General features: G+C 39.3%; 1 protein-coding gene across 1 annotated transcript in view; it reads right to left on the bottom strand.

The window, feature by feature from the left end:
• The window catches only part of PARVA (parvin alpha), a 69,719-nt gene that overhangs the window by 25,939 nt on the left and 20,839 nt on the right, over window positions 1-22,941 (bottom strand). The gene's annotated exons all lie outside the window — the stretch shown is intronic.

The following is a 22,941-nucleotide window of genomic DNA, read 5'->3' as shown; positions in this document are numbered from 1 at the left end:
CAGGTTCTGTACCTGGTACAGTTCAGAGCAACTTCATTCATTCCTCTGGGTGACCCAAACTTCAATGGGTTGCAAAGACAAACCCCTTCCTTCACTGCCTAAACATGCCTCCATAACAGAAGAGAATAAATACAAACAAGCCAATACACTAATCCTACTGCTATGGAAGAACACATAGCACTGTGCAGGGAGGGCAACCACTCTGGTGATCAGACAAGTTTGTATCTTGCTGTGTAACCAAGAAATCAGTGCAAACCTGATTTACCAAACCAGGAAAAGAGCCTCGCTGTCTTATGAATGACATGTAAGTAATGTTGTTTTGACCACTCATTTTCCAGTGTACAGACCTTTAATAGAACTGGTTGTTAGCACAACTGTTCCAGTCAGAGTTGAAACTTAATAACTTAAATCAACCATCTTACACGTGTCCTAAAGATTCAGGTAGCTGTATACACCTTCTGACATGAACTAAAATACATGATTTATGTGCAGATGCAGATTCACCATCTAACACTTCAGATTTACCACCTGAAGCTTTCCTCAGTTTATTTTGAAAATTACAGAAACAATTTTGGTTTGGAGAAAACACAAAAGTAGAAAGTGACAGTAGAGATCTTGTGTTTTGTTCCTGGCCTCATGACTGCCTTGTAACTTAGCTTTTGGAAAACAGTTTAGCCTTTCTGCCTTAACTTCCTGCATGCAATAAGTACAGCTATGTTTCACATGAACACTGCGATAATTAGTCAGTTGGTGTGATAACAGTACTTAAGACTTTCCAAATATTTTCTACGCTCTGTGAAATGTTTTGTGCTCTGCCAGATGAAATGCCTGTGCACATTTCAAGAGTCTGTATAGCTGTATTCAGGCATCTACGTAAGATTCATAGCAATAATGGCTGTTAGAGTGCTTATTATTTTTAATTTACAAACATAACTTTGAAAAATCCACTGCCTTCACTACTGAAACACTAACTTCACCCCATACACTCACCCTGCTTGTGTATCTGTAAAATACAAATACTGAGCAGCTCTAAAGAGTCGTAAAATAATGTTGACAATAATAGTTCCCTCGATTGTTGTATATCCTCTAAAACTGATGGCTGAGAGCAACGGACCAAATTAATCCCTCATGTAACTCCATTGAGTTCTGAGGAGTTATTGCAAGGATGAATTTGGTCTAGCATGTACAATCTCAGGAACTGTTTACATTTAATGGCAATTTTTTGAACTGCTAGCACTCCTTAGAGAAAATCATTGTTGGTTTTATTAACCTCTTTGGTTTTGTTTTTTGGGGTGGTTTTTTTCTTTTTTTTTTATTTTAGTTCAAAATGGGCATAAAAACGTCAGTGGATAGAAAACTTCCATGTGGAGGTCCTTCTGTTCTGAAATGTTTAGTTCATGGAGGACTTCTGCACAAAGGTTCCTAGGCAGAAAACGTTTTTTTCACATCAATCCCAAGATGGAGCATAGTAAATAAAACCTCTTCAAGCCAACTGGCTCCACTGAGCTCTCCTATCCTGAAGGGCTGGATGCTCTGCTTGAGCAAGACACACTGGAGGAATCAGTCAGCTCATTTTCCTAGTGACGGACAGTGGGGAAAGCTTTTGGCTCCTCTCTCGAGGGAGCGACCCACTGGCAGAGCTCACTGACACTTCTCCAGGGAGACGGAGTGGACCATTCAGGGCTGATTGTTGCGTAAGGCATTCTTTACAGGCCTACTGAACCTCCCCATATTTGTCCTCCAATGTGCACAACTATTACATTCTACTTTTAATAATATGACCTTCATCATATTATCAGCGTTTCTGAAAATAAGAGAAAGCAAACAAAAAACCACCATATCTTTGCATGGAAAGGGAACATAAAATACAAAGAAAATAATAATAAATATACATGAGAAACTAATACATTGATCTGTTCTAGAATGTACTGCAAATGTTACATTTGTTGTACAGCAGGGGCCAAGTCCTGCACTGCTGTACACAGGTATACACAAGTGGTGGTCTTGTTCCCCCAGGCAGCTCACCCAAATTGCATACATTTCTCACACTTGCCTGAGCCATATGCAGAACCTACTCAATAGACCTCTGAATGATCCAAAGATCCCAGATGGATCCAGTTTACCAGAGGGGACAGCTCCTCCTCAGCCACTGCATTCTGTAGTGCACAACCCATGCCCAAGGCTGGTATTAGTCCCATAATAAAGGCTCCTGCCCTCCTGTACCCTACAAGCAGAAAACATGATGGAGAAACCCTGAGCCTGATAGCATCTTTTTAATTTCTTTCCCAATACTGAAAAGGAAAAGATTTAACTACAGATTAACAATAGTACTAAAAGGAGCAGGTAAGAACACATGCATTATATCAAGTTGTACATAAAGGGAGAGAAAATGTATTATGTAGTATAGCCTCACTTTCTAAGAATTTCCATCAAAAAAGTTCCATGACAAACCACTATTATACACTTAGGTGTTTATAGAGGAACCACAAAAATGTGATTGAGGTTAAGAGTTTGCACACTACAGTTTCAGCAGAGGAATCAATTTTTCAGCTGCTTTTCATTAATTTTTTTTAATTAATTTTCATGAAAATCACTTCAGCAATTTAGTATTTTAATAAAAACAAAGCACACAGGTTTGGGACAATTTTTGCAGCAGCTGACATGAAAATAAAATCATCTAATTTCTTGAAATACTTCAAGGAATTACTTGGAGCATCACTAAGACCTCCACTCTGAGTCTTACAGTGTAAAGACCCAGGAAGAGAGGAAGGGACATAGCTGCAGCAGTCCGTCTATAGCACACCAGCTGCGAGGACCTGTAGCAGTTCCTCTGAAGGACAGTATCCACAGAGTTGACTGCTTGACATGGGGCATGCTTGGCCACTGGATGACCCCAGCAATTAGAGTTAAGAGCACCTTTCTGTTCTCACCCTCTGCTGCAGCCCAGATACAGCCCAGTGCATCAGCTACCATGGAGCTTGTTCGCATTGTGCTTACATTGGTATGATTAAGGACTACATCCTTTTGGACATGAGAGGAAAATCTAGTCCTTCATGGTTTTTTTTACAGTCACCATACTGAGTGGAACTGGGGGTTGAATGTACTTTTAAAAGCAAGACCCTTAAAAGCAACCAAATTACACGTGGACCAGACAAATCTCTGTGAATTGGCAACGTGAAAGTCCCGGTTTTAACTCTGGATAAGGAATGGACACTTCTGCTCAGACTTCTGGTTTGGCTCCACATGCCAAATTTGTTATGATGTAACGAAGTGCAACTCCACTGCTATCAGCTGTCAACAGACTTCCTCCTATCATGCCAGCACCAAATTTGGCCCCAGAGCTGGGGAGCCCACAAGCTTGTATCAACAGCAACTACAGCAACTATTTTAAGCTGGATAGAGTTCTTACTGGTTTAGATGCTCTAGGATTACAAGGTCATAAACGTATGCTATCAAATCCACGCGGGTGCTCTGAGCCAGACTTTGCCCTTTGATGCGTGCATCCAACTGCCATTGCAACTGTTGGATGCTGAGCACATCTGAAAGTGGAGTACTGCCCATACGGTTTAAATTGGCTTAATTCCTCTAGTACATGCAGCCTGTTGCTCCACATTGTATTTATTAGACAGTTTCATTTGGGTTTTTTACTTGTTTATTTTGTGTGCTGAAGGCTTTTTGCTGCCCTGTTTAGTATTCAGGGCTTAATGTTATTCTGATTTGAATGAAACACATCTTACTATTTAACTGAGCTCAGAAATGCCACATCACCCAATGCACTCTTTGTGGTTTAGACGTATTTTAGCATATCTATCCAAAGAATCATAAAATAAATACAGCAAGATGTAGTGTTAAATGGTCTCTCCTCGGAGTGCTACAGCCACGTCTTTCCATGTAATTGATTCCGTACTTACAAAACTAAAATTACTCAAGTGCTACAACACTAATGGATCGATTCTGAAAGTTTGTGATTAGCTAGAACCAAATCCTAATGTTGGAGGAACACAGTGACACAATGTTTCTAACCTCAATCTTTCAAAACCAGGAGATTTAAATATATGCATATACACCTACATAAATACATACATACACACTTCTGTAGTTCTTTAACTGCCTTTCTAATGTAAGGGGTTTTCATTCAAGGTTGTCTTTGCCATTTTTAAGGTTGCAAATACTTTGGTTTGTTTGGAGGCGTTTTTTTTGTGGAAGCTGAGATTTGTTGACATTCACATGACTCCAGGAGTTTAAGCTTTCTACAAAAAGTCAAAGGACAAACTACCTGATGTTATAAACTGCTATGGTAGACAGTAGCTTTACGTGCTGTGTCTCTATCTTAAGCTACTCTTTCCTGGAACAAGCACAACTTGGAAGGCTAGCTGCAGACATCATATGGCCAGAGTAACACTGGATATTTGTATATACACCCACATTCAAACATGCATGTTTATGCTATATAATGTTTATGTATGTAGCCAAAAATTACAGCCAGTTTAAAAAAGTGCTGATTTTCAATAAGAAATGTCTTTACTACTCTTCTGTAAGACAGAGATACTCACTCAATTATAGTTGAGCCAAATTTAAATAAATCATTTTTGGTTTCATATTCTCTTTACTGGGTGCAAATTTCTGATAAATGCTCATGACTGCGATGGCTTGCTTTCGCAACCACTTGTGCACAAGAGCAGCTTTACTTCTTCTACAGACTTGATAGTCTTCAATGCAGGCTTGAGTGTAAATGACTGTATCTGCACGGATTTCAGTGGATTTATGCTGATTTATACCAGCTCACCGGCTCAGTGTGATTTCTATTCCCCCTCACATACTCTAGTTTTATACCCTGATATAATTCCAGTGGAGTAATTCTGAACTTGTACTGGCAAATGTGAAAAGAGATCCAAATTACCGAAGATGGTCAGAGAATGAGAGAAAAAGCAGCAAAAGCATTTTCAAAAAGTATTAGTTTAAGCTTTTACAGAATGATACTATTTAGTCAAGCAAACTTATGTGATTGCTTTCTGGGCCATGCATGCAAAATGCTATTTTCCAATGCTTGTGTGTGTGCATCTTATAAGTCCACAAAGGGAAAAGAAAATATTAATCTAAAATGGTACTGCCTAATTTTCTTGAATACATAATTCATCCAATATGGATTCTGGCAGCTCAGCTTTAACTCTGAAACAAAAGAAATCCACACAAAAGACAATAAATCTGCATTACACATGGTACTAAAATGATCCAATGCATTTATAGATGTTTACAAGTTTGCAGAGTGTGACACAGCGTCCACCAGAAATTTGATATTCACAGCACAAAACATCATAAACATATGTCTGCAACTACAAAGGGGCCTTTTTATGTGGGGATCATTGTTAAAATTGTCTTCAGAACATAAACCTTAAGTTGTAAATGCTACTCCCCATTTATTCTCCAAGACATAACAAATGAGGAAAGAAAAGCAGAGATATGTTTGTAATTGAAAATGTTTCTCAGGAAATGATCTGTACAGGAACATCATTCTCATTCCATTAACTGCTGACTCCAAGCCAACCATTTGTAAAAGTAAATAAATATGCAAACTGGCTGACAACAATGTGCCTGCCTTTAATGTTACTGCTTTAGTACCCAATCTCCAAAAAAGAATCTATTTTCTTTTCTCATTTCTCCATTGCACCAAACATGGCATACACACAAAAAGAATGGGAGAAATGCTGTTCACAAAAAAGAATGGGAGAAATGCTATAATTTAATTTTCATGTATGCAATACAAATTAAATGCTTATTGCCTTGAACTTTCTTTAAAGTCCAAAGCTACTCTGAAGTACCTCAGTGACTAGCTGGCTGTTCCTTTCTTTTTTGCAATTAAAAGGGAAAAAAACCCCATAGATAGACAGATCTCTGGTCTGAGTAGGTAAAAACAACCAACAAAATAGGCAGCAATCTCGATCCTTTTAAAGAGAACACATGATTTTCTTCGCCATGCCACATAGCTTCATTAAGCCCTACATGCTTTCACATTTCATTTGCAATGAAGGTTCTTCTCAGAATCTTCCTGTAGTTTCTAAGAGGTAACAAGCGGTGCAGTGTCAAGCTAACACACAGATGTCATTCCATTCATTCCTTCAACACATCCTCTAAAATACATAAGCTATACCTGCAGATGTTTTGAAAAGCCTGTCACCCTATAGGAGTGTTTAAAATATCACTGAAAAAAACCCAAAAGACAGTGTTGGGAACAAATACAGACAGAAGTTCAAGTGACACTGATTTTCTTTCCCTCACTGAAGAACAAGCCATGCGTATGAGAAATGCCGTGACCATTCCAAGTCCTTATCAAAATGTGCTGTGCTGAATCTGATCCCAGCCTGAAAACTCCTCAAACAGCCTCAGATATGTTGGTAGGGTCTTTGTGCAAAAGATACGTACAGGTTGTTAGCTGGTCTGCACATGGTATCCCTAAATGCAAAATATTTTATTGAAACAAATCCTTTGACAGCTAAGATTTCCAATTTATTGAAATTTATTGAGAGATCTCAGAAATGATTTACTGAGATATGTCAGAACTACATGGAGTGCTTGGGGCTATATGGAGACAGAAGGGAGAGCATTTGTATTCTCCTCACCAATATTTTGATATTTCTCAAGTTATAACAGATCTGCAGGTAGCAACATCCAGAAGAGGGTCAGACAGACCTCTTGGTGTAGTCCTCACCCAAAGCAAGTGGAGGCAATTGTTAATCCTATATGCTCACCAGCTTGCTGCAACAGTTTTTTCCAAATACTGTGGAGAAGCTGATTTTATAGGACTGACTTGCCTTGTTCGTTGAATCACCAACCAGCTAATAGTAGCTATTCCAACATCAACAAGAGGCGCTCATGCAGAAAAGACAAAACCAAAGATCTGTTCCAAGAAGCCTTTCCCAGCTCAACAAGTTCTAGCTATTCCTAAGAGAAAACCCAAAAATAGTTCTTAGGAATGTGAGGGCACACTAGTAGCAAGCTGAGGATTTCCTGAATTTCTTGCTCTTTTCTCCTTGTGTATATAAGCCTTGTTTTTGAAGGAGAAAAAAATTAGGTGTCAGACCCACTGCATCTCAGTAATCTAGAAGACTACTTCTTCTTGGAAGAATTAGAAAAATTACTACATTTACTGGAAAGTTAAAGTTCCTTTTCAGGGATTGCAAATTGGTTTATGTATCACACATGGCCAGTATTTTCAAACTGTAGTTCCTAGAGCTGCTTATGTTTTAATATAAGCATCTGGTCATCTTCAAGGAATGACTTTGTGACAAAGGATCAAAAGATTTGTATTAAGTGGCCAAGTATTTCTAATTCCCAGAAGGAAAAAACAAAACCAAAACCACCTTAACATCTTCTGAGAGCTCCTCATGCTTCAAGATCTTTCTTTGGTATGAAAGTGTCCTGGTTTCAGCTGGGATAGAGTTAATTGTCTTCCTAGTAGCTGGTACAGAGCTATGTTTTTGAGTTCGGCATGAGAAGAATGTTGATAACACACTGATGTTTTCAGTTGTTGCTAAGTAATGTTTAGTTTGAAGTCAAGGATTTTTCAGCTTCTCATGCCCAGCCAGCAAGTAAGCTGGAGAGGCACAAAAAGTTGGGAGGGGACACAGCCAGGGCAGCTGACCCAAACTGGCCAAAGGGATGCTCCATACCTTGTGATGTCATGCCCAGTATATAAACTGCGGGGAGCGGGGCTGGGGGGATCACCACTTGGGGAGTTAACTGGGCGTCAGTCGGCGAGGGGCGAGCAATTGCCTTGTGCATCACTTGCATATTCCAATCCTTTTATGACTACTATTGTCATTTTATTAGTGTTACCATTATCATTATTAGTTTCTTCTTTTCTGTTCTATTAAACCATTCTTATCTCAACCCACGAGTTTTACTTTTTTTCCCCGATTCCCTTCCCCACCCCACTGGATGGGGGGGAAGTGAGCGAGCAGCTGTGTAGCGCTTAGCTGCTGGCTGGGTTTAAACCATGACACAAAATCAACCAAGATAAAGTCTGAGGGTGACACCAAGGCTGGACAAATAGCAAACACAAGGAAGATGGGATAAGGGTGACCCAAAGAAATTAAAATAATAATGGATACAAATATGCAGATTTATTACTTATCTGCATAACTGGTAGCTTGCCGTCCATGCTTTGCTCTCTTTGCATCAATCCTGAGCATCTAACCATGGTTCTCAGATTCAGTACAACAAATGAGAATTGACTTGTGACATCTAATTCTCCCCCCCCCCTCCATTTTAAGGGTTTTCAATTTCTTGCTACGTTTAATATTTGTGCCTAACACACAGATGTTTTCTAAAAGTCTCTGCAGTGTGTCCTAGGGAACTGAAGGTTCTTGTCAAGGACAGAATCAGGATCTAATTTGGGAACTGGGGTCTAAAGACCGGCCTTCAACATGGAAAAACTAGGCTGTGGCTTTGGCTGGATGAAGAGAAATGCAGCTACATTTTTAAAGAAAACGGGCTGGATTTTGTGAAGGGCAGAAAATTGAAACCTTAAAATGGCAGAAATATATCTTCTAGCATACTGAAGAATAAACTACCCTTTGGGGTTCTCTTGACCAATGTGGAGGTTAGCGTGCATCTGACAGCAGAAAAACTTCAGGCTTGGACTGTTACAGCAAGGACTACAGAAACTGTAAACTTGTTTCCCCATCCTTATTTCATATGAGTGTGCATCATCAAGATGCAGATCTGATGTGTGGAAGCCCTCCTGTTCTTATCCAGCCATACAGCGTCAAGTGTCATTTCAGGGACAGAGAGGAATTGCCACGGGCTGTGGCAACCCCTGCCTAGAGGGAGGACTTCAGTCAGCTAGCATAAATCACAGTGTGGTGGGATCAATCGTATGGCTGTGGTACTCTCCTAAAACACATTTACACAAAAGTGTAAGATGATGATGATGCAAGACAGGACTTCTTTGGTAGCACAATCTGGAAGCTACATTTGGCTTAGGAAAGCAGAGTTAGTTCTCAACTTGCACAGAACTAAATCAACACTTTCCAGTCTAGGTTCTCAAATCCCTTAACCAGAATTAATTCGTTTAACATCCCACCAACAGAAGAAAACAGCATTATCCCCATTCTGCAGCACAGAAAGTGATGCACTTCTAGATTAAGGGATACATTTAATGTTTCCTTTCTGGAGACACACATTCCCCTTGTAAAATGGAAGCTAGGCACTTAAAAATACAGCCTTAAAAAAACTGCCTATAATGTTACACTTAGCCTGATGTAGAATGGACACACCTCTTGCCTCCCAAACCCGTATCATAGTAAAGAGAACACCCTTCTTTTCATATAACTAGTAGTAATGATTTTCATCCAGCCCTGTGCCTTGCTTTTCACAGGCACTGCCTGGTACCCTCCTGTGCATTCCTGATCTTGCTCATTTCCTTATAAAACTCAGACAGCTGCTCCAACTTTGAAATGCCCTGTCTCAAAAAAATTACCTTACTGAACTGTCCATCTGATTATGGTGTTAACGTGTTTCTTATCAGGAAACAAGTTGCAAGCAATGCAAGCACCAGCACTGTAAGGGTAAACCCACAGGTCTGAACTGTACATGCATCTCAACAGTCTTTTCCAAGGTATCTCAAACAAGCTGTACGTTCAGAGCAGCACTTGCTACCACCTGTCAAGCGCTGTCAGACAAGGGAAACCCCTCTGTGTAAACTCCTACCTCTTCAGTGCATTTCATGGGTTGCTGTCATTACCAATGTATCAATTTCAGCATGCAAAACAGTCATAGCAACAGTAGCTGTGGCAGTATTTCCTACTTCACAGGTGAACACACCAAAAATTGCAATTCAATTGTCCAAGTAAATAACCTTAAATGGGTTTTACTTCATAGCACTAACACATTCAGAGTTTCCCAGATATAATCTGCAGCCTTCAGCTGTTGTTGTCATAAATGAGTTTATGTTAACATTCCTATTAGAAAGTGTTTAGTACTACAAAATTTTCATTTTAATAAGCATGAATATTAAAACTTACCTACTGCATGACACATAGCAATTTTCAAATAGGCTATCTCAAGCATGCTTTTGACTACAAATTACAATTTTCCCTGAGTGGAAATTCAGCTAATAAAAATCACTATTTTCACACTGGATCCAGTATTACTTAAGGACTGAATTTGTACCACACTGAAGCTAACAGAAACATATGAAATACCACTAGCATGAAACAGCTAATTCTATCTCACTCATATTGCAGAAATATTTTCATGGAATAGCATACAAAATTAACAAACTGCTGTATTTTCTTCCTCTTTTACCCAGGAAAAACAAAGTCTGGCAAGGGCAAGAAGAAAATAAACTCCCATTCTTATCTTCAAAATATTACAAAACAAAAATAACTTACCATTGCAAAAATATAAGGTCAGAAAACAGTACTCCTAAAGTATCACAGAAACGAAGATGAAAAATAACTGAATGAGTTGGTCTAGTCTCCTACCTTTAGGGCAAAATGCTCCACAGCCCATCATAGGGTCCCTGGGCCACCCTCATAGTGCATCACAGGGAAAACTGCAGTCTGTAAGGTGTTTGAAGCCCCTTGCTATGCAGGCCACTTTGCTGCTGCTCTTCAGAGAAGCTGTATTAGCTTTAGAGCCTGTTTTCCAACAGAATAGTCCAAGCACATCTTAACTCTCAGCTCAGAGCATCGCTTCAGAACAAGTGACTGACTGCCTATATAATTTAATATGATGCCACATGAGACTCATAGACCATCTGCAAAAGAAACTAAATCTGCTTTTTGCAGCTTGGTAAGTTGCATTCTGAATGCTAGGATGCAGTTTTGACTGTGTGCTTTTGTTATCAGTCATATAACTGAACAAAATGCTCAAACAGCAAGCATAAAGCACATGTTTTTACCAACTGCAGTCCGTTTATGCTGTAGTTAACTTGTACCTTTTCCCCTTACAACTGAATAAAGTCACAATTCCCCTCAAAGCATAAGAAAGGTCTAGGCACAGACATGGCAATATTGGAAGTGAAATTTCCTTCTTTTTTTTTTTTTTGGTGAAACAAAAGCTGGTCAACAAGAGCTACAGAATCCTGTTGCCAGAATTGAGATGCACACGTGATGTTACCAAATTCAGGTCCTAACCACAGCACTCCTTTCTCTATAAATACTTTCCTACTGAAATAATTAGCAAAACTCACATGGAAGGAGGATTAAGCTCTAAAACAGGTAAAAGCATATAAAAAGCTAAACAGAAGAAAGGAGAGGTATGAGCCATCAAAAGAATAAAAAACTACTGGTAAGAAATGAACTAGTTTTATAGGCTATGCATCCTTCCGAAGACGGACAGTAATTAAAAGATAATCTAAAGCAATTACTTACTCAGGCTAAAAATCAAATTGCTATGAAGTTTTCTACAGACTAAAATTTTTCAGAAGCTGTAAAATGTTTAAGTGTCTGTTTCAACTTGGTGTAGGATGAGGGAACTGACACTTCCCTGGCTCATTTCTAAGTCATGGAAAGTGGTTACCTTTCTAGCTTCCAATTGAACTTAACTTAAAAATACCAGTGCCAAAAGGCAAGTATGGAGCACTGAGAGGTATTTATTGTTTGCGGTTATTCAGCTGTGCTAAGGAACATTCCTCCCCCAGGTTTCGTATCAGATGTGATTCCTTGCAGAAAAAGACATAGAGGTCTCATCACTGTTCTGAAATCACATTCTTCGCCAGTTTTAAGGAATCTCTGATGCACATCTGTCTGCAGCTACTGGGTCAGTCCTAAAAGCAGCCTTTCCCCGTCAACAGCCCTATTTCATGCTGTACTCACAAGTAGTAATGGGGGTCCCCATCCTGACTCCTGGAGTCCCATTGCTTTCTGGCACTGGGAAACTGGATTGCTGAACTGCTGAATAACAGCATTCAGTTACAGGACAATACTGAGCTGGCAGTTCTTTACCAAGCTTTCCTTTTCTTAACTTCTGAATAGAACCGTAAGTGTCCCAGATACTTTATTATGGCAATCCCATTTGGGAGGTAAGTACAGCTAAAGGAAAACCATGCTCCACTTGAAACAACAAGAAGTATGCTGAAGATGATTATACGTTAAGAAAATTCACAAAGTCTGAAGCCACAGCAACATGCATCATCAATTCAACCTATTTTATAAGTAATTATTTATACCTATTTATAAAGTGGCACTTTTTTACATGCACAAAAACAGCAATTTGACAAAAACAGTAAATGAAAGTTGGTGGGTTTTTTTTATTATGAGTTTTTGTATCTACAGTAGCAGCCAAAAGATCATGTCCAGGTAAACTGTTCTAATAGGGGCAGTTAAGAGTAGGGTTAGAAAGCTAAGTTAGCTAAAACAGAGCTGCTTTCTCAGAGGGCATAACATGGCAAGAAGTTGACAATAGCAGGTCTGAAGTGCATAGCTCAGCGACCAAGTAGAGGAATTTCTAATCATAATCTCTGTAATCCATTTTCACTTGCCACAAACATAAATTCAAGTGAGAGTTAATTTCTAATTCCTGTAATCTAACAATAACAACAACAAAGCCATCATTCAAAAAACCTGTGCACGTCCCCTTTCCCTTAGCAGAGATCACTGCAGGGAAAAAAACAGCGCATTGGTAAGATGCTTTGGGCCTAGAGTTTCCCAAACTGTTCCTAAGGGTTCACTTTCAACCCCACAATTTTCAGCTTTGTAAAAACAGACGTATAGCCAGGGAGGACTAAAGCCTTTTTCAAGCGGTTTTGGCCATCAGTACAGGAAACAATTCAAAGGCAACATGACACTGATAGCTTAATTTGTGAAAATGGATAAATACCGTATCTGCCACATAGCACATTAACCCATGTAACAAATAAATACAGAAATAGCACTGCAATACTTGGTTAAAAGGTTTTAGTTCACAGAGGAGGAAATTTAATTAAAGCATGTAATGTCAATTACTGTCATTTGTAATTTTATTTTGCTTCCCTAGAAACAATACAGATGCAGGATTCTAAAGTTACCTGCATCTTTGATGCAAATGGGATAAAATTATCTAGGTTCTGAGAAAATCCAGATAGTAGTAGGAAAAAAAAATAATGTATTTTTACCTAACCTCATTCATGGATCTTCTTCAAAGTGTTGATTACATGAGGACTGACCTGCCTCTAATTTAAACATATAAGCCAACAACCCAGACCTGAAACAAGATTTTTATGTTTTAAAAATTGTGTTAAGTCATCAGAAAGTTTGGGAGGGGAGCAACAGCCTAATTCTCAGCTACAGCCTTACCAAAGCCAACAGAAGAGCACTGATTGATATCAGAGGAGAATTTGGCTTACTGTTTATACCGATTGATTTCAATTGGAAAATTACAGGGCCAGGTCCTCAATGCTTCTGTCTCCTTCATTCTGCTCTGTGCAAAAGTGACAGAGACCTAGGAGCCATGTAGAAGACTCCAAGTATCTCACCACCACAGTAATAAACATTGCCAAATCTTGTCAGTCCTTCTCCTTTGCCATACGCAATGCACTGCAGTATCAGCATCCATTTCTGCTTTCACACAAACTGCTTTTCAGCAGCATAGCTCAGTGCTGCACAGAAGCATCCTACCCATGTTGTATTCTGTTGAAGTCAAGAAATAATACCAGAAATGGATGAATTAAACTTACTGTCGGTGAAATACATGTCAGATATATTTCTACCTTGCAAACTACAATCTGAGCTACCACTAGAACCAGCAGGAGAAAATCTGCTGTAAAGACCTCCAAGCCACTTTCCTTTAAGTACCACCACTTCTAAATAAGGCAAGCATCCTATCTTTGAAAAAAAATCACACTTTCCTCAATAGTGTAATGCTACAGTAAAATGGTGATTAGAATTATAGGAAAGAGCTAACAAAAGAAAGACAAAACCAATCAGATGCTTTCTTAGGTCTCTAAATGATACACATAAATCGTGTCTATCAGGTTCCCCCAGGCTATTTCAGGAGTATGCAGAACACAAAATGATGCAGATTCATTACAAAAAGTCTAAATCTAATCTACTTGAATTTAAAATGCCAGGAATCACATAAATGGAAGATGAGAAGACAGAACTCATATGTTATACATAAACAGAAACAAGAGGCATACAAACTGGGAGTCGCATAAAATGCTCGGTTACCAAGAAATTATTGGTCAGATGTCTGGCAGTGCCGAAGTCTGTTCGTGTACAACTGCAGTGAGGAAAGAGGTGTCTCCAGACTGCCTTTGTGCCTTCCCCAGTCCTCAAAAGTATGACATAAGGCTGGCATCTGGGATTTCAGGGGTGGCTTTGGGGGTAAGGGTGACGCTTAACCTCCCTTCCCCATTCACCAGGGCTAAAATCCAGAAATGAAAAATTCCAAAACAGACTGCGTAATGTAAAGGGAGGAGACAGATACCAGAATTATATTTTTAGACATGCAAAGTATTAAACTGTGTCCTTCCCAAATAACACAGGTGAATGTTGACAAATGTCATTCAAAAGGGGCAATTCCAACTAGACCTAGGTGGCAAATGCAAAAAATGAGACTGTTGACAAAAATAAAATACCATTGACATGACACAGTTCACCTATAATATAACTGACAAATGGCTAAAAATATGTTGACAAGGTCCTGAGGGACTACAGCTCCCCCAGTATGTTACTATTATTTGTAGTGTACCTTGCAAGGTCCAAGTGTTACTAAATGCAGGCAGGCCCATTACCTTTTTCCCTAAACACACAGGAGAAAAAGAATGATGTTATAGTTATACACACTTTTTTTATGCCTTATATCATAAACAAAATCTTTAGTACAATCATACACACACACAAAATCAGATCATTTGGAACACTCGATAATACAGCCTCTCTCTCCTAACAAGCAAGTCTCATTCCATGCCATTAAATCAAGACACACTCTGGTCTAAAACTTTCAACTGGAGCCAGGCTTGTTGACGTGTTATGTGCTGACATTTTAAACTGAATGCAGGAATTACCCTCATTTTCTAAGTTATGCTGGATCAAAATCTAAACGTCAGCAATGCTACTGAAAATACAGAAACAACCTCAAAGTCAGCAGAATCTCAGCGGCATAAAACTAGTATGCAGATCAGACCTAAATCACAACTCCTGCTGATTTCTCTTGCGGCACAAAAATATTACTTTGCAAGAGTAAAGGCAGCACAATTGGTTACCGAATAGCTTACTCAGTGTTATGATATTGTTTCTCAAGTGAAAAACTACGGTGTACTGATTTACAAGGACGTCCAAAATCGGCTCAAAGTTTGTGCCAGAGTAAGGGGAAAAACCCATTTATTTATAGACCTGTGCATTAACAAGCCCCTCTTTCTTGTTACTCTCTCTCTGCCTTCCATTTAGTCTTCAAGTTACTTGAGTTGGATTTCCTCTAGGCCTGGGTCCTATTCACTAAACTGCATTAATATACCAATTCCATCTTGAGATCTCCTTTTCTAGAATGCTGCCAAGCTGGCAATATGGTTCCTGAGAGACTACTTTCCCTGACATGCAGTAAGCTATTTATTGACACACCACTGTTCCCATGCAGTTTTGCACCTAAGCAGTGAACTGGATAGCAGTTCCATATGTTGGAGCTGTTACACTTCTCTGGAAAATTGTATTACTTTGGGTAAATAAAAAGCTAAGAGCAGCAGGAAAAATATCATAAAAATGCAGCCGAATTTGTTTCATCCTGCCTCCATCAGCAAATTTGGTCTATGACCTCTGCATATGAGTCATGCAAGTGCTTTAAAACTTGCAGTGATTTATATTTTCAGGATAGGAAGTTCAAGGCTTATATTTCTATTCCCCAACCATACATTATTTTTCTCCATACACAATTTCTTGATAATTGTCTATGAACCAAAATATATAGGTATCTTTTTTTTCTACCTTGTGGTGCATATTAACCAAAACCATTCATCTCAATAACCAGTCTCTGTGTTCTTGGCAGAGTAGAGCTGATGTGTAGGTTATTCCTGGAACCATACTAGGTTGATGTTCTCATCATAGTTTTAGTCATGGAAACCGGCTTCTACCGAGACAGGCATTGTTTGTGAAAAAGGAAATTCCCAGCATATCTGTCAGAAACAAGAAGTAGTAGGATATACCACTTTAAAAATAAAAGTATCTAATATTTACATAGTGCTGTTCATCAGAAGACCTTACTCCGTTCTACAAACCAAGTAATGCTCATTGGAGCCTAGGGATCATATCCTGCTGAGAAAGCACTATCTCTATTCACAGCCCCTCTGCAGCACAGCTTCACTCCTCGAGTCCTATGTTTATAAATGGATGAAGAACAACAAATCAAAATACCACAAAGGCACCAGAAAAACAGAGATCTTCTCACCCATCGCATGCACACACTGATTCCACATTCAGTAACCTAACTTTCAATTAGTTTTTCAGATAAAATCATTAGTACACACGCTACTGTTTTGCTGCCATCCTGCTGATCAAAACCAGTGACTAACGCCCACTGAGGCAACTCCAAACCAAACAGAATTATTTCTAGACTTCTGTAGGCTACTACAGAATTGCATGAAAGCTTCAGTGAACTGGACAGCCTATTTCTAAGAGTTTACAGCACTTCTATTATGTGGGCACACTCTGGAATGGTGAGATAAAAGGTAACTCTACAACCCACTGTGCAAAGCTGGTACTTATTCTACATCTTTGAGATCTAGATTTTAATCCCTGAAATGGTAGTGCCAGGGTTCAAAGCACATGGTCCATTCTAGGACCAATCTGATGGTCAGTATCTGGGTGACCTAACACTTTCCTGTGTGTCTTACAAGGGTCTACCTGAATTCATAGTCTGCTTTGAAGAGAGCTAGCAGAAGAGGCCACTTTTCTGTTTCTCCAAACATTCTTAGTTGGGTTTTTGGGTCCACAGACCTGTGTTTTCTACAGTCTATTTGACCTGTATCACAACACTTGAAAGATTACAAGGAAGGTCTCACTAACTTGAAAGAGATCATTTGTCTCCTTTGTGATGCAGGTCTATAAGAACCACGGTACTCATCTAGATATAGAGATATTGACTTTACCCTCTAAGGACCAAGTTAGGAATTACTGTATTGGTTAGCTGCAACTGATTAAGCACTCTTTGCCTTCTTCCTGTAAAATTTAACAAATAATCCCTTCATTGAGTAAAGGTGCAAAAAAATCTATCTCCACAGCTCAAATCTACAGGGCTCTGTGTCTTCAGCACATGCCTCTCTAGGATATTTTATGACAGCAAAAGTTAAGTGTCTCACACATCAGTCTTGACTGTATTGTGTGCCACTGTTATTCTTCCTGTGTGCTCTCTTCAACTGGTCCTGCTCAGATAATGAGAAATTTTCCATCTTATTTCTCTAGAGTACTAACAGTGATCAATAGTTCTGCTTTATCTAATGGGCAATCTCTGGGGTCTTGTGAATAATGTGTTGGCAGCTTAATCTAGATGGAAATCTGTGCCCATCATGGAAAGCCTTGCTTTAAAACTATTTTCTGAAACATTCAGACTTTAATTGATCTTACTATTTATTTCTAGTCTGAATGAGTTAAAACGCAGGTGAGGCTCCCCTGCTGAATGATCAGCTCAAGCATAAAACCTGATCTCTCCAACAGAGCTGATCAGTTTTAGAACTCTGCTGCAAAATGTTACATCTGTGAACAACTTAATCCTAGTTTTTCTGTTAGGTCTTCAGACATAACCAAGGACCTGAAAGCTTCTGTTTTTCTTCAAATGTTCCCATTTTCATGAGTACTACAGGGCATGTCAGGCAAATCCTGCCCTTTGTTACTTGTGCAGCCCAATTGCAATTAAGTTAACCAGGCTGTTGTAGTAGCCAGGATGGTGTCCAAACCCTTTTCCATAGCTGTGGTTGCTCTGTAGTGTTAACAGGAAGAAGAAAGCAAAACCTTAATTTGTCACTGAGGTAAGCATCCATCGACTGTGGGCACAAACAAAGGTCAACACATCTCTGCTGTTTAAGAACTACAGCGGTACTTTAAGCCTCATGATATAACTTTGATGCAGATAATGATGCAGGTCATTACTACTTTATGGATAAGAAAACAAAGAAAAAAAGAGCATTTGCATGCACCCTCAGAAGGGAACCAGGATTAGTGCTCAAGGGCTGCTGGCTCCCAGACACAGGCTTAGTCCACTACAGCAGCAGTCCTCCACCCTGCCTAAGCTTCACTAGCTTGCCACAGCATCACTCTCCTCTCAACCACTTTTTCCTGATTCAAGCTGGTCATCTCCTGAACACTCCGGTCACTTTGTCCATCCCCCGCTCCAAGGCCCTTGTTTGTTGTCACTTTTCCACTCTCCCACTCTGGTGCTGCTGCTGTCACTCCCACCCCACCTGTGCTTTCATGGCTTCCCCCTCGACCACCCTACAACTGCAGGCACAGAGCCAGAGCTGGTATGTCCAATAGACCTTTTCCAGATCCTGCAGGGACCAGAACCAGAAGGTAAACCATGAAAACAGTGCCCATGCTGCCAATCCAACTTATCCTATTTTGAATGCAGGTATCAAAAAAAGGACTATTAACTCTCTCTTGTCCCACTTAGTGGCACATTAAATTGAGTGTTTGAACTTTGCCTTAGAAGTCTGTTTCCAGTGTTAACCACTGATTTTACATTACATCCTAGACTGTGTAGTTCTCAGCATAATCTCCAACCTCCTGTGATTCCTGTAAAACGCTTCTTCCTGACAATTTTTTAAAAAGTCTTTAAAAATATATTAAAAAGAGACTCTGATAGTCTATGCTTCTAGAAATCAATGCTGTCAGAATTAAGTTTAAAAGCACTGCACGGGCAAAAGAAAGTATTTCCTGGATCAATCAAGGCTTAGTGTAATAAAGGGAAGATGTTGCCTTTAATAGTCAAAGGAATCTACCACCTTGTTAAAGAGTACCAGCCAGCCAACCCATGTTGATGAACAAACAGGAAATTTTCAGTTTCTGGGCCCTCACACAGTAAACCTGTTGGTTTATAATTACAGCTCTCTTTGCTTTGCCAGGGCAGGGGGACAAGGGCAGGCGAGAGGCTGTGCTCCGCCACGGTAGCACCTGCATGCAAATGCAACGATATCAGCTTAGGGGCTCCGAAGGGAACCACTTGCCATAAGTAAATGCAGTTTGACAGCAGCTCCTAATAAGAGGAAGGAAATGAGGGAGAGAAAGAAAAGTGATAGGAGACAAAAGGACTTTATAAAACAGGGCTTTATTGCTTTCATTTGTAGCATTTTCTCTTTGTTCTGTTTAAGCACTGAGCCTTCCAATTCCAGATACTGCACAAAAGAGCTACCTGTCTAAAAAAGTTTATTTCAATCTGGAACTGTCTTGCAAGATGCTTCACAAACTCAGCAGTCCATTATTAGGAGTAACAATGAGCTACCTCTAATTAATTTGGCACAGCCTTTGCTTCTGATACCAATCAAATCAATATTAATGGGGAGTTTGTGCTCTCTCATTACAGCACAAAATGGGTACCAATCTTCTCATGAAGATTTTTGGACCATAAACTGTGTTTGAGGTCAGTGTAGTTGGCTTGTTCCCACCCCCTTTTTTCAACCAGGATGGAAAAAAATGTATAATGATGTGCTATTTAGTACCTGGATAAAAATCTACATTCAGGCTGCCTACACTGAGAGACTGAAACCAGTTCAATATGAAGAAATCTCAGTCTAAGAAAATAAAGATTTTAGTAGCTCACAGAGCTCAAATTAAACACTTAAATAGGTAACACTAGATATTTCTCATGCTGCCTCACATTTCTCTATTTATTTTTATCTGCAGGATCAGGCGTGTTAGAGAGGGAGGCCTGGTAAGAATTGCCTCAGCCATCATTCTTGGTTACTTACATCTGTGGTCAATTTTCCACACTTTCTTCCATAAAAGGTAAAGGAGGCACTGTACTTGCAACAGGATAATCTAAACAATATGAACAATGTTACTGTTAAAGACCATCTGGCTCATCAAGCACAGCTCCAGATTTTTAACTCCTTGAATAAAGTGTGGAACCCTACAGTGTTTTTTTTAATCCAAAATTCATTTTTAAAACAGTAAAAATAGAGCTCCTGGAGAGACAAGGGATTCAGAGTGTGAGGAAATTAATTTTCTGGTTTTATCCCTCTTGTATCTTACACATCCCAGAATCCACACTCGAGACAAACACTTACACGTCACATTTTTCTACAAAAAAAGCCCTCTAAAATTTTCTGCAAGAAGCCTCTGTGCGTAACTGGTATGCGTGGGCTTGGTGTTTCAGAGGGGAGACAAGAGGGTTAAGTATTTCATAATTCACTTCAACTTAATGGCCTGATCCTGCCACTTCTTAAAAGGTAGTAAAAGTCAAAGAAGGGTCACCAGGAATTAGAAGAAAAAAGGGGGTAGGGGTAAGGGTGAATGCAACCAAAGGCAGCTTTTGTTAATTGTACGCACAATTTCTTATCTGTTAGATAACTTAACAAGTGGCTGGTCTCTGGGAGAAAAATGTTAAAGCAATGTAGGAACAAAATAACCTGGAAGAGGGCAAGCCAGCAGGGAGAAAACAGAGTGATCCAGAAAGTCCAAAGAACAGAGCAAGCATTTGAGCTGGCTGTACTCTGTGCACCCAAGTCAGGCCACAGCTTGTGCCTCAGTTTCCCCATCCACCCACTCACGGGGGAATCACAGCCCATGAAGGGCACTGCCAGGATTCACTTCAGTTCTGTGAAGTGCTCTGAAATAGAAAGCGGCAGCGTGCCCCATGCCTTGAAGTAAAACAGCTCCACAGACATACAGGAGTTAAATTTTCTTATACATTTAAAAGGCTATGGACTTCAAAACACACTTGTTTTTGAACTGAACAACAGATAGAATTAAATCTTGTCATCAGTCATTGTTCAGTTTCTTCTCAGCTCTAACTCTGTGATTACTGTGCACAGAGTGGGTTAAACAGCTCTGCAGCCCCATAAGTGCTGGCTGTAACAGAGGGCAGGGTTTTGGTCCTCAAGAGTGTTTTTTTTCTCCACAGAAGTTTTAATGGCATTATAAAAAAAACCCCAAAACAACCAACTGGTTTGTTGAAATACTTTAATGCTTTTTATTTAATTTCTAAAAATATTTTTGGAAGGCTAAGCAAAGAAAATGAATTAGAGCATAGTTGGAGTTTTTCTTTCTGGGTAAACACAAAAATTAATTTTCATATGCATTGGTTCCTTGCTTTGAATTCTGCATCTTGCTTTAACCAGAAACATCACCCTATCTGGTTTCTAGGTAGAGCGCACACAACTGAACCTTCCCATACAGTAAGTTCCTCCAGCCACTCCCAGAAACATGTGCCCACAACCCTTTTCCAAAGTCTACTCTAATTTGGATCTAATTTTCATTGAAGCTATTATATCATAAGCCCACTGCAATATGTACTGACATATATATATGCTAAATTCTTAGCTTACAAAATCCTTTTAAGATGCAAATAGGGCTTTTTTTGATTTTTTAAAGAAATTGTATTTAATATATGCTCATGAGTCATCAATTAAAAAAAAGCAGGGTTACAGTAAGCAAGATAGGTCAGGCAGTTTTATGATTAATGGGGTCAAAAAGTTAGAACTCACATTTAAAACTTCGGTTGCTCACACTGAAACAATTAACCCTATCTACTAAGCACCAACTATACATCAGAAAAAAAACCCCAAACCATAAAATTTCAGAAAGAAGCAATATTCTATCACAAAACACTTATTTTGGTGTGTGTTCCTCCCCTTCAAAAAAAAAAAGCAAAAGACTTCTCCAGTTTATCGAGACATTTTCTGGGTGTAACTTTTCCAAAACAAATCTAGCTTTTAAGTATGAGATGTTACGAGTACAACGTGTAAACTATACATGCCCTAGTGGCTACTTTGCTACAAAAGTGTCCTGTTTTCTGGTGTACCTAGTTAAAGTCCCTTTCCTCATACTAAAGCTAATATTAGGATTTAGAAAAGGAAAACAGAAATAATCTGATCAACAAGGAGTCTCTTGCCGAAACCTCCTGTATGTTAATGATAACATCAGTTACAAAAGCATCTGCCAATTATATTGTACCTCTGAGAAAAATCATTCTTATTTTAAATTTATTTTTCTGCTAACTTGACTGAGTGCTCATGATAGTAGTAAGCATGAAATGCACTGTAAGCAACTACTGGATTTTAATTAAGAGCATTCCACAGGAATAATACTCACACGTGCTGAGTGATAAGCGTATATATGCTACCACTGTTCTGTAAAGCCTTAAATTACACGCTTCAGTGCATTAGATTTAAATCCTAGAAGACATTGGCACCAATTGCTGGGATTACAACTTTCAATTAAACCTAGAACTAAATTACTGGATTTCAAACCATTTCTTTAAGCCACACCTGTCTACTAAGCCCTTCCCCACATTCACACTTAATAACCCCTAACAATTTTCATCTAGAAAGCTCAAATGATCTTTCAAATTTAATCCTCGTCACTGCTCCATCTTGCATACCTAGAAACTGAGGCACACAATAATTAAATATCCAAACCTAACACAGGAACCTGTGCTGTGGCCACTGCTTTTTAAAGGGATGATTGCACCTTGTCCCCAAACTTGTTGCTCATTCTCACTCCCACATGATCATCATCTCTTGCACAAGCATTCACATGGCTTTATGATAAATTACATCAGGAAAGAGTTTCAGATTAAAACTAACCAACCACTCAACAAAAAAAGGTTAGTTTTAACCTATGTCAGTTCCTGATCCCATTCATTCCACAGCCACATAAACACTTGAATTGGCTCAAGGGAGGCGACACCCCAGGGTTTATGATCAGAGTGAGACTCCATCTTTCAGTCAGCTTGTAAGACTAATGAAACTAGAGCATTAATGCTGGAACTTTCTAAAATCCTGCTACACACATGAAATCATGCACACTCAGGACC

This window comes from Haliaeetus albicilla, chromosome 16 (genome assembly GCF_947461875.1).
Source record: "Haliaeetus albicilla chromosome 16, bHalAlb1.1, whole genome shotgun sequence".
NCBI classification, from domain to species: Eukaryota; Metazoa; Chordata; class Aves; order Accipitriformes; family Accipitridae; genus Haliaeetus; species Haliaeetus albicilla.
The sequence above is the reverse complement of the archived record's forward strand: the minus strand, read 5'-3'. Positions and strand labels throughout refer to the sequence as shown.